This window comes from Aotus nancymaae, unplaced genomic scaffold (assembly GCF_030222135.1).
Source record: "Aotus nancymaae isolate 86718 unplaced genomic scaffold, 86718_ANA_hifiasm-v0.15.2.pri h1tg000007l, whole genome shotgun sequence".
NCBI lineage: Eukaryota > Metazoa > Chordata > Mammalia > Primates > Aotidae > Aotus > Aotus nancymaae.
The window spans coordinates 43,110,664-43,123,620 of NW_026988418.1; the positions used below are offsets into that span (position 1 = coordinate 43,110,664).

Sequence of the window (12,957 nt, forward strand, 5' to 3'; positions counted from 1 at the left end):
GTCCTTACTCCTTGAACAATGGGTCCTCTCTCTATGAAGCCAGAAACAAATATTTCTTCTAATTTTCTAATTCAGACCTATCTTTTTATTGTATCTTGTGAATTCTTTAGGTGATAATCAGGATAACTATGTCATTAGCCTAAATTCTCTTCTTGTGAAAAACATACCTTAGCTGAGTAGCAAGTGAATATGTATAGCAAAAATTATGAGCATGATTACATTACACTTGCTGTGGTATATGTTAGATCTTTCAACAAGTCTAATCCAAAGAACCTCAAAGCATTAATGCTATGGGAATTTTTCTCTGATTATACTATTTACTCAACACATTTACTATATTTTTAATATAAAAGTATAATTTTTCAGTTTCATTTTATTTCTTGTGAACTAAGTATAGTCCCACATGAAAACATGCTAAAATTGATCATCCTTTACCTGCACGCTGGCATAATATTCTGTACAAAATCAACAAGTCATATTTATTATACAAATTAATGTTTATTAATTAAACTTTAAAATAATTTACAAATAGATGATAGATAAAATGCAATTATTTTAATAGCAATCTCTGAAAGAATCTCCAATTAAGGGACACTGCTTTGGGGTAGTGTTTTAGTCAGCATTCAACCAGAGAAACAAAGTAGGAAAATGTGGAAAAATGTATTTTGAGATTGGTTTATGCAGTTGTGAGGACTGGCTAAGCAGATCCAACATCTGTAGGGCAGGCAGTCAAGAAGGGAAAGTCATAATTAGGCTGAAATTCCATGGGTATGATGTGAACGTTGTAGTCTACGGGCAGTCAGGAAGGAAGATACAGAATGAAAGGGGAGGAGCTGCTGACTCAACTGCTCATTGGAAACACTGATCTCAGGGAAGGCCTGAACTATCCATTTAAAGTTTTTCTAACTTAATCAAAATCACCTAGGATAATCTCCCTTTTGATTAACTTAAAGTCAACTGATTAAAGACTTTAGTTACTTCTGCAAAATCTCTCCACTGTAGGATCTAGTTTAGTGTTTGAATAGCTATGAGAAGGTGTGAACATGCTTCAAAATGGCCACTGCCACCCTTCCACCCTCCAACTCTCACAACAGATTATCTCTAGTAGCACATTGTAACATCCTAGAATGATCCTAGAAATAGCCTACAAAGGGGACTGTAGTTTAGCCTTGCCACATTTACTCATCAAAACACCATCACAGATTGAAGTATACTAAGCCCCATAGAGACAGTGCCAGGGCACGTGAGAGCGGTAGGGGCACTGGGAAACACTCTGCTCACTGAGTAAAAATAACTAAACATGGGCCAAGGAGATCCTACGAAGCCGAGAGGCAAAATGTCATCATATGCATTTTTTGTGCAAACTTGTCAGAAGGCTCACAAGAAAAGATATCCAGATGCTTCTGTCACCTCACAGTTTTCTAAGAAGTGCTCAGAGAGGTGGAAGACCATGTGTGCTAAAGAGAAAGGGAAATCTGAAGACATGGCAAAAGCAGACAAGGCTTGTTTTGATACAGAAATGAAAACCTTTTTTCCTCTTAAAGAGGAAACAAAATGAAGTTCAAGGATCCCAATGCACCCAAGAGGGCTCCTTCATACTTTTTTGGTTCTATTCTGAGTACCATTCAGAAATCAAAGGAGAACATTCTGGCCTATCCATTGGTGATGTTTCAAAGAAACTGGAGGAGATGTGAAATAATTGCTGCAGATGAAAAGCAGCCTTATGAAAAAAGAAGGCTGCAAATCTAAAGGAAAAATACGAAAAGATATTGCTGCATATAGAACTAAAGGAAAGCCTGATGTAGCAAAAAAAAAAGAATTGTCAAGGCTGAAAAAGCAAGAAAAGGGAGATTAAGAAGATGAAGAGGATGAGTAGCAGGAGGAGGAAGAAGATGAAGATGATGATAATGAATAAGTTGGTTCAAATGTAGTTTTTTTTCTTGTCTATAAAGCCTTTAGACCACCTGTACAGAATTCACTCATTTTAAAGAAAAACATTGAAATGTAAGGCTGTGTAAGATTTGCTTTTAAACTATACAATGTCTTTTTTTGTATAGTTAACACACTACCAAATGGGTTTTTACATAGCATCATTCTGATGGTGTTTTCAATAGCCAGTGACCTTGCCTAGTACAGTATAGGGCTTGTAAATTGTTCTTGTTGATACAGCACAAATTAGTTATATATGGGTATTGGGATTGCAGTTTTTCATCTTCAGGTGTCTCTGATGCTTCTTATATAAAATAATTGTTCTGTTAACTAAATATCACTCTGTAATTGCAGAAAAAAAAAGTTGCAGCTATTTTGTTGACATTCTGAGTCCTTCTCAGCAAATACAAATTTTTAAGTTAAAAACAAAAACAAAAGAAAAACAGTATCAGAGTAACTTGTTTTTTTTGTATGTTTGTTTTTGTGATTTTTTTTTTTTTCCTGTCTTAAAGTCTCAGAATAACTAGCATTTGGCCTATGCTCAAAATAAAACTTTCAAATATCTATTTGTTAAACCTAGTATGACCATTCATATCAATTTTCTCACGTTTCCTAAGAACCTTAACTCTTTTTTTAAACTTTCTCTTTAAAAAACAGGAACAAAAGCACTTAAGACATACAAATACAAAGAATAATGAGGTTAGCAAAGTTTCAACAAAAATGTCATACATAATAATGTTTAAATTCTTACCTAAAAAACTGTGAAGGGAAATAGTTTAAATAATAAAATGTTTAAAAAAAATATCTGACACAATGAATTTTCTAAGGGTTTAGAAAGGTAGAATAAACACATTTTTCTAAAATACCATCAATTTGGCCTGCTCTGTAGGTGAAATTGAAGGACCACATCAAGACATGAATTTACCGTTCCTACTTTGGCAAGTTACCCTATATGAAAGCCATGGTTCGGTTGAACTTGCAGCAAAGTATTCTTGAGTGATTGCATCAGCCAACCAGAGACAAAGAACTTTTTCCTAACATAATTATCATTTATTTATATACACATTCATTTCCAAATTTATTATAATCCAATTCTATGCAAAAGACTATTTCTGAGTTTAATGTATGTATGTGAAAGACTGAAAGAAAAAAAATGATGAAGAAGAACATCAGAGAGATGGGTAGGCAAAGGGAAAGTGAATGAAGCAAAGAAATAATGAGAGAGGGAACAAACGAAAGAGCAAAGGACAAAGAAAGGAAGAGATGGTGAAAGAAACGAACTTCCACCTAATTGAAATATTTAAATCAGAGCTTTTTTCTGCTCTTAACTAGTGGCCCAATAACTATCACTAATGCGTATAGTTACAAAGATCATCCTAGAATAAGAAGAAATTTATTGAAATCACCCACTGGGGAAATGGTATTTCTGACAATGCATACTAACTACTAGGGGAATTCTTTTATTTGGCCGTGGTGGTCTGTGCCTCCAATCCCAGCTACTTGGGAGGCTGAGGCAGAAGGATCGCTTGAGCCCAGGAAGTTGAGGCTGCAGTGAACCAAGTTCATGCCACTGTACTCCAGCCTGGGTGACATAGTAAAACCCTGTCTGAGAAAAAAAAGTGGAGGAACTTTCTCCTAAATAATGAAAACAGCCCAATACTCCCATAGACTGTTTTTTGAATAAACATGGAAATTGACCCTTCTGCTGTTAAAACTTGAAATTTGTATTTATCTGAGTTCCCTCTTGAATAAAGGATCTTCAGTCCTCTCACAAAAGTTATCAAAGAACTGGAACTCACCAAATTGGCACCAAATGCCGCTTTGCCCCTCCCTAGTTCCTGTTGTGTTACACATTATTACATTTCTTCCCTTCTATATAAACTCCTAGTTTTAGTCAGTCGGGAAGATGGATTTGAGTCTGAGCTCCCATCTCTTTGGTTGTAGCACCAGATTAAAGCCTTCTTCCTTGGGAATACTTGTCTTCTCAGTGATTGTCTTTCTGTGTAGTGAACAGCAAGGTCTAGACCAAATCCCTGATGTTTTGGTAACAATAATAGAAAAATTGCTGAACACCATAATAACCTGAGAAGTCAAGATGTAGGTAACATTCCTTCCTGCAAGTCATCTGTATTGAGCTATTAATATATTTGTCTGCTTTGGAGGCTTGTGCCTGCTGGTGAGAATGACTGGTGCTCATTAATTCCCAACTCCAGGTTCAAGGTTAATTATAAATCAGTTATGCCAGGTGTATTTAGACCACAGGTATCAGCCAAAGCTAAAAATCAAGACTTTTATCCCAGAGAACCAGTTTCTGAACACTTTTTTTTTAATCACAACAGGTGAAATAGTTTACTTTTCAGTGTCTCTTCCATCACAATGTTTTCGCATATCAGTTATTGTATTTATTAATGATCAACAGTATGTAAAAAGGAAAACTCCTCACTCCAGACCAGAAAAAACTCTTTATGACTGATTTCCCTCAAGAATGAAGGGTAAGAAACAACTGGTCACATAGGAATCCCAGGGCAAAGAAAATAATATTTTACTAAGTCAAATTTCTTAGTAATTTACAAAGATCAATCCATCCTGTGATTATACCTTATTCCATCATTCTCCAGGATTAATATTCTTATGAGAAGAAGGGCACTGTAGACCTTTTATTTCTTCCAGGTGAGGCAGTTTTGCCTGTGTGTATCTGTTAGTTTATACATGTGTAGAGGAAGCATAACTACATCTGTGCAGGGTGATAAATGATAAAAGACACAGTCTTGAAACCTTGAAATAAAAAGATGTTTTAGACATGGTCCTTTACTTAAATTTCAGTGTTTTACAGCTGAGGATTTAGGCTTAGAAAACAATGAAAATTCAAAACTCTGTCATTTGAATCAATAGCCATAAAATTTTCCACTCAATGGCACTATACATTAAGTGTATTCTGTACATATTCTGTACATTAAGTATATTATAAAGTCTTATTTTACACATTATGAAAAATGGAATATGTTCAAGGATCTCACAGTTTTTCATCATAAATTCAAAAGCCCAAATTCTACAATAAAGGAAAATGTGTAAAGACACTTTTTTACAAATAATTCTCCATATGCATCAAAGTATCCCGGATATTTGTAAAAAATGGAAATCAATGAGACTGAACTCCAGAAATCCTCTTTTCATAGGACTAAAAGAATTTGAGTAAAGTAATAACAGGTGAAGGTGTAATTCTGACATAGATGATTCCCACTTACATTCTGAAACATGCCAATGGGAGAGATCATCAGGGTTTTCCATTCAGTGAAATCAAAACCCAAACCCCTTGTTAATCACTGAGGCTGAATGTTTCTTCTCAACTCATGACCACGACTGTCCTTGAGCCATTTTCCACCTTTCACAAATGAATATCACTTAGCACAGTGTCTTTAGCAAAGACTACACAAACACAATGAATAAGAGTTTCCTTGTCTTCTAGTCCAGGATGGGAGCAGGTGGTGAAAGGGATAATATCACCTGGAAGTTATTTGATGTCATATAGAAACCTTGGTATCAGCTCAGGTGTGATATTCTCAATATACCCAAATCTCAATTATCTCATCATCTCCCAGACTCATAGAAACACACTATTTTTCTTTAATAATGTCATCTCCTCATTCAACACTCACATTCTGAGGAACCCATTTATGAGTAAATATCATGGCTAAAGTTTAAGTAAGTTATAGAAAGAATTTATTTGGTATTATGACAAAAAGCAAGAGGTCAAATGCCAATGGGCATTTATCCTCTCTAAAACATGCCAGTGATAGCTCTTCATGCTCACACATAACACAAATTAATCAATAATCAGGACACTTTAAGATGCCAATAAAGACATTTAATTATTTAAGAATTCATTTCTGATTCTTCAATTAAATAATATTTGACAGTAAGAAAGAACAAGTAAATTATAAATTTAAGATAAAATGGGAGGACAAAGTGGAAATCTTCCTGTCTCTCTGATGCAATTTCTGCTTTAAAGAACATACCTGTTGTTATATGTTGCAAGATATTATACAGGCATCATTTTCTCAACAATTTTGTTGTGTAGGATAATTACTGTATAAGAGAGTTATTATATCAGTTGAAAAGAACATAAAGTTTCCCATTATTTGAGTTTTTCGCTTGTTGATACAATTATTCTGTATATAAGTATACAGATATAAATCTCGTGGATGGAGCATTTTATAAGGCAAAGAGACATAAATATCTCTTATTCTTGTCTACAGAAAATAAAATACAAACTATTGGGAAAAAACACACAGGTCTAGAATTTGTGTTCTGGTGATTTAGCATGGCAAAACTAATGGTGAAGGATAAAAGTCTTCTTGGAGGCAGAAAAGAGACAAACTTTCCAGTGTTTGCTGGAATATTCCAGGGGATTTGCATGTACACACAATGGAAGCGTGATATCTTTCCTCATGAATAATTATCCCCTTGGTTGCTGCCAAATACTTCAAGCATCACGTGGTGTTCCAGTGAGTTCACTGGAATGCCCTAGGAACACATACTTATGGAGGGCCAGCCACAAGTCAGTATTGTGGTTTTAAAATATCAAAATATATCTTGGAGAAAGGAAATACCAGTTTATTTTTCAAATATGAGCATGTAGTTTGTATCATAATTTTTGAAAAAATCCAGTAGGAGAGCGGAGCAAAAGGTATTCTCTGAGAGTTTAAAGGTTAAATTTAATCCTAGCAATTGTATATTGAGGCAGGTACTCATACTATATTGCCACAAATTTCAGAATTTCAGAAATAAAATTTATACTGTATTATACCTTACAAAATAATGCATACACCTAGACCAAGAACTTTCATGGCTAGGACTTTACTCTAAGGTAGGAGTCAGAATCTTTGCCTATAAGAGCCCAGATAGTAATATTTTAGGTTTTGCAGGTCATACAGTCTGTGTGTCAACTGTTCAGTTCTGCTCTTATAGCATAAAAGCTGCGGCCGGGCGCGGTGGCTCAAGCCTGTAATCCCAGCACTTTGGGAGGCCGAGGCGGGTGGATCACGAGGTCAAGAGATCGAGACCATCCTGGTCAACATTGTGAAACCCCGTCTCTACTAATACAAAAAAAATTAGCTGGGCACGGTGGCGCGTGCCTGTAATCCCAGCTACTTAGGAGGCTGAGGCAGGAGAATTGCCTGAACCCAGGAGGCGGAGGTTGCAGTGAGCCGAGATCGCGCCATTGCACTCCAGCCTGGGTAACAAGAGCGAGACTCCGTCTCAAAAAAAAAAAAAAAAAAAAAAAAAAAAGCTGCTATAGACAAAATACAAACAAATGAATATGGCTGTGTTCTGATAGAATATTATTTACAGAAACAGGCAGTAGGTTATAGTTTGCCGACCTGTGTCCTAAGGTATTAAGCAGAGTTAGCAAGATTCATTATTCAGATATTATAAAAACATGTTATTTATAATAACCAAAAATCAAACACAACCAACATTCCCAATATAATGGAAATAATTATTACAAATCTACCTAACGGCATAATATTGGTCTATTGGCATAATATTGGTCTATTTAAAATTGCAATATTAGAAGAATATAGTAGATTGTTAAATTACACATATAGTGAGATTCTAATTTTATTATATATAGATATATTTAATATGCAGATCTTCAGGATCTTTAGCTGATTATGGAATTGTATTAAAAATCAGAAAAACCAAGTTGTGTTGAGGATATAGTCAAAATATTTGAAAACAAACTTGAATAAATTCTTTGAAAAATCAAGTTAATGTATGGAAGGTATTAATGTAACATGATTGCCAACTTTCCAAAAATTAATTTCTAAATTCAAGTAGTACTTAAAAAAAATCATAACTGGCTTTCGTGGATTTTGACAAAGAAAAAAAAAGCCAAGATAATTTTGAAGAAGAAGAACAAGGCTTTTGTACCTTGTGAGGTACTAAAAATTATTGAAAAGCTATTTTAATTATGAAAGTATGATATTAACACATGAATAGAACAATGGATTATCTAGAAACAGCTTAGGCCTCTAGAAATGTGCTGTATATCAGAAATTTGATCAAAATGCCAATGTTGAAATTTAGCCAAGGTTTGTATTACCAACACAATAGTTAAAACAATCCCCCACCCCACCATTTTGTTCTCCAAAATCTCCACACACTTTCATGTCCCAGGAAATGCCTAAATACAAAACATATCCTTGCATAGCCTCAAAAGAGATCCTCTGCAACATTCCTCATGGCTTCCTAAAAATCCAGATGACTCTGGTTCATTTGCCTGTTTAAAACCCCAAGCCCACTTCTTTTCCTTTGAGACATTCTTTAATTTTCTTCTAATTGCAATGACTTTCACAAAAGTCTTTCACAAAAGTCAAATGGTAAAATAGAGACCATTTGATATATGGGCCTTAGAAAATAGGTTATAATAATTGGGTTAAAAAAAAGTATTCCTTTTTCCCTCTCCATGACATAGACATAGGCACATTTTTATAGGTAAAAAGTAAACTTTACATTTTTAAAACAATATAGGATACTGTCTTTATGGCTGTAAAGTAAGAAAATATTTTCCTAAATAAGACACAAAAACACAAATCAAAAAGCAAAAGTATGATAATTTTGGTGTATATTTTATAATTACAAATGTGAACTTTGAGATATCATTAAAAATTAAAAAGCAGTGAATGCCATTGAATGGGAAATTAATCGTGGAATTTTTTTATGGTTTTCTAAAGTTATTTTATGTTAGAATTATTTCACAGTCAAAAAAGTAAGTAAGTATGAGATCTAATATTTGGCAATCTTCTACTCTAGGATGGAGTATTCAATTCACTCTTATAACTCAGCATTACTTGTCAGTCCTGTCCCAGGTCAAGCAATGTCCATGGCTAGAATTACAGTCTGCATGTATCAGCACTCTGATTTTTAAATCTTTTAAAATAATCATGGGGAAGAGACATAGTTTGAATTAGCACAGTTTTGCACTGACGATGAAGGATTTCTCCAGCTTAGGCTGTCAGAGCTCCTGGTGGTCTTTCTGGGTCCTGGCCAACCACTAGCAGTGGTTGACCACTTGAGGTCATCTCACTTCAGGGAGAGTCTTCACAGGAGGACTCATTGTTTCTGAGTGGAAAAGGTGGTAGTTTCTCCAGAGTACAGCAATGGCTCCAATATCCAGATTCTTTTAAAGTTTGCTCTTAGAGGTAATAAAACAATATATGTAAAAGGGTATCAAAAAGATGAGCTCTAATTTATGAAAAAATATAGAGAAAAGAGGAAGGTAGAAAGGGCTTCCTACTGAAAAAACAAATTCAGTGCTGTAGAAATGAGAATAATAAAACTGCCATGGATTGGTATATCACTGTTTCTTCCTAGGAACACCGAGGATTTTCCATTCTATTACTTCATTTTATCCTCATAAACAGGTGCCAGGTAGAGACTGGATTTTAAGATTTTTGAAATTAGAAACTGCCAAATTGAAGATTATAATCATTTTCTGCCTTATTGGCATTTGTCTTGGGGCAGATTTTCTTTTATTCTGGGAGGGACAACTTGGACAATTCAACTTTATAAGTCATACAGATTTTAGGCAAATAAGATAAGTTTTTAAAAATTTTCTTGGAAAGTCCTGAATCAATGAAGAAATCCAAATTATGATGCTTTTGTAACAAACGTGAAGTGAGCTGTTGAATAGGATGACCTTTGTTGATCTATAAAGCAACAGCTTTTTGTAGGTGCAAATAGTGAGTCATGGGTGGAACTGTGTCCCCCAAAAAGATATGCTGAAGTCCTAATTTGTAAAAGTGACCTCATTTGGAAAAAAGGTCTTTGCAGATATAGTCAAGTTAAGATGAGGTCATACCCACTTAGGGTGGGCCCTATTCCAATGACTGGTATCCTTACAGAAAAGGGGAGATCTGGACACAGGGAAGAAAAAGCATGTGTCAGTGAAGGTCGCAACTGTGTCTACAAACCAAGGAACTGTAAGAATTGCCAGTAACCACCAGATGCTAGAAGAGAATCATGGAACACTCTGTCAGAGACTTCAGAAAAATCCAAGTCTTGATTTCTGACTTCTGGCCTCTAGAATTATGAGAATAAATATCTGTTGTTTTAATCCACCTTATTTGTAGTACTTTGGTATGGATGCCTTAAAAAAGAACTGATACTAGTCAAATTTATTTTATTTCAGTTGAGTTGAGTTGAGTTTCATTTTACCTGAATATGGATTTAGAATATCTAATTCTTGAAATCTATGTATTTTTTATGGTAAGTGGAGGGGTGATACGTGAGAAACACAGAGAGAGAGAGAGAGAGAGAAGCAAAGAGACAGAGAGTTTTGATTCAAGCAGTTGCTTTGTTCTCATTAGCTACCTAGACCATAGTTACCCAGAATAGAACTTCAGATCTGATTGTCTCTTTAAGTCCCACTGGTTGAAAGGCAATCAAAGGAATTGGATTGAGCTACGTCCCAGAAGGTGTTATTTAATCTAACAACAGATTTGAGACTGCACTATCAGTTATGACTGATCATTCAATCCAGACCACATCATATTCATGGAAGTTGTACTCTAAAGTAATGTGCATTCTCACTGCCAGTCATCCTGAAAGTAAGTTAAAAAGCAGGAAATGAGCTGGAACTTGGACTCCAGGAAGTCAAGGGTTCAAGAAGAGTCTCCCTCTTGTCTCCCGGAGTAAAGTTGTGCCCACTTTTCCAGGCATGGAGATAATGTCAATTCTCATTTCTGTGAGATGAGCCAGAGTCCAGCATGTGAAGGACTATGCATAGTCAGGGCAATGACTTCAGAGTTTTTTGTGTGGGACCTAAGAATAATCCCTGCTAGTAGGAAAAAAGCACAACCTTTCTGTTGTACTTATTTTAGTATCAGCCTTTATAAATTCTTGATATATGTTGCTTTCTGGTGTGAGTAATGTTATAAAAACCTAGGTGGAGGACTGGAATTGTCAGTGGCTATGGCCAGGGATGAAAAACTCCATCTAGCAGATGACCTGAGGTAAATGCAGGAGTGTGATGGCAAAATAAGAATATGGGAGTTAGTGTAGATTTGTTCTGGAGCATCAGTGAATCTTTCCAGGGACACCAGGAACTATGCAGTACATTGTGTTAAGAACTCCACACTTTGGACATATATGATAGTGAAAATTCTAACTATAATAATTTAGATGTTCAAAATATGTCACTTTTATACACATAGTCTGGTGAGGCTCCATTAAGCTTTTTTGTTTGTTTGTTTTACAGATAAAACGAAGAGTAGAAAGGTTGGTAGGGGAGATGTTAGATTTCAGTACATGAGTGTTTGGTAGTTATTCTTCAAATGTGTTCCCCCAATTCCTCCCATCTCTGAACACAGATGTCACTCCTCACTTCAAGAAATGAAATGATTTCTCCTCTTTTTGGATTTGGGCTGGCCATGTGTGCTGCTTTAACCAACAGAATGTGGTTGAAGTGACATCCTGGGAATTCAGTGATACTAGATCCTAAGTGGACTGGTAGCTTCTGCATCTTTCCTCTCAATGCTTCCTCTTGGATTATTCTCTCTTGACACACAGCCCCCATGCTGTAAGAAGTCCAAGCTGTGTACAAAAGCAATGTGAAAGAAAATGAAACGCTCCCATTGACATCCCCAGAGCAGCTCCCAGTCAGGAATCAGCATCAACTGCCCAGCCTTGTGTGTGTGCAACTTCAGAAATTCAGCCCTAGGCTCTAGATGATGGCAACCACATGAAACCTCACAGAGAGTGGAAGAACTGCTCGTTGAGTCCAGTCACCCACAGAATTAGTAAAGATAATAAATTGCTGTTTTCAACCACTGAGTTGGACATGGGGAGAAGTATGATTTCTTATACAGCAATAAATTACTGAAACAAATCCTAATAGCCTTGAAATTACGCTGCCAAAGCCATCCAATGCATTGAAATAGTCTTTTGTTCCATATTAAATGCAAACTAATGTGCTTTTGTCACTTTTTTAAAAACCATTTCACAGATAAAAAGAAAATAGTCAAACAATACTCTGAATTTGATGGAATACTGTGGAGTAGACGAAGAAAACTCTTCTGAGTATTAAGACTATAATGACCCTTCAGACAAAAACTCCCTTGCAGACATCTGTCCATTCTTTATATGTGTATGGCATCTTAAAGTAGTTTGTAAATTTCTACTTCATATGTTTTTATAAGATGACATTTTTCATTGTTCCAATTACTTATCATTTTTGTTTAAGCTGGTCTTAATTTTAAGATATATGCAATCCAATTTAATATTGCATTCAGAAAGTAAGAACTCTGGCCTCATTATTTGCATGAACTTAATAGGAGCCCAAGAAAAATGGGGTGGACAAAATTTATTGCTTTTACTTTATTTTTTCCTGCCACAAAACCACGCCCTTTGTGTTTGTTAGGGCTGGCGATTGTTTCGAATTTGTTCACAAATGCTAGGCAAAATAAAGGTTAGAAGTGGAGAAGAAAAGTTATTATGTGAACATTAAAACTACATATGCTAACTTGGGTATCTTTCATCATTGCTGCGTTATTCACAAAGTGGTGAATTTTATTCTTCTCATATGAACAATATAGACTGATAATCAGCTTAATTATAACACCTGGAGGTTTTTCAGAGGCTTCAGGTATGATTACTTCTCCCTCAAAAATTTACATTGAATGAAAATGACACCATAATGGCTGAAAGTATAAGAAGTAATAGACTCAAGAAAAAATGTTTCTCTAGAGACTATTAAAGATCTATAAACATTTTTATAGAAAATGAAACATTTTAAAATAAGCTTTTATAAAACATTTTCATAAGATCCTCTATATCTTCTTCCGATTTTAAATTAAACTGCCTTAGTAAAAATCAGGGATTATCTCTGACACATCTTTTGGTAGAATGGAGAAATGAAAGATCCTCTGATTTATAGTGTGATGTTTAGCGAGGTCGATTAAATCTAAGTGATAATCTTTGAGTAACACCATTTAACACTTAACTCCTAACTCATGAAGAGCAAGC

General features: G+C 35.2%; 1 pseudogene; it reads left to right on the forward strand.

Annotated features, from left to right (window-relative positions):
* Positions 1 to 1,300: 1,300 nt before the first annotated feature.
* LOC105710276 (high mobility group protein B1-like) lies at positions 1,301 to 1,915 on the forward strand (annotated as a pseudogene).
* Positions 1,916 to 12,957: the final 11,042 nt, after the last annotated feature.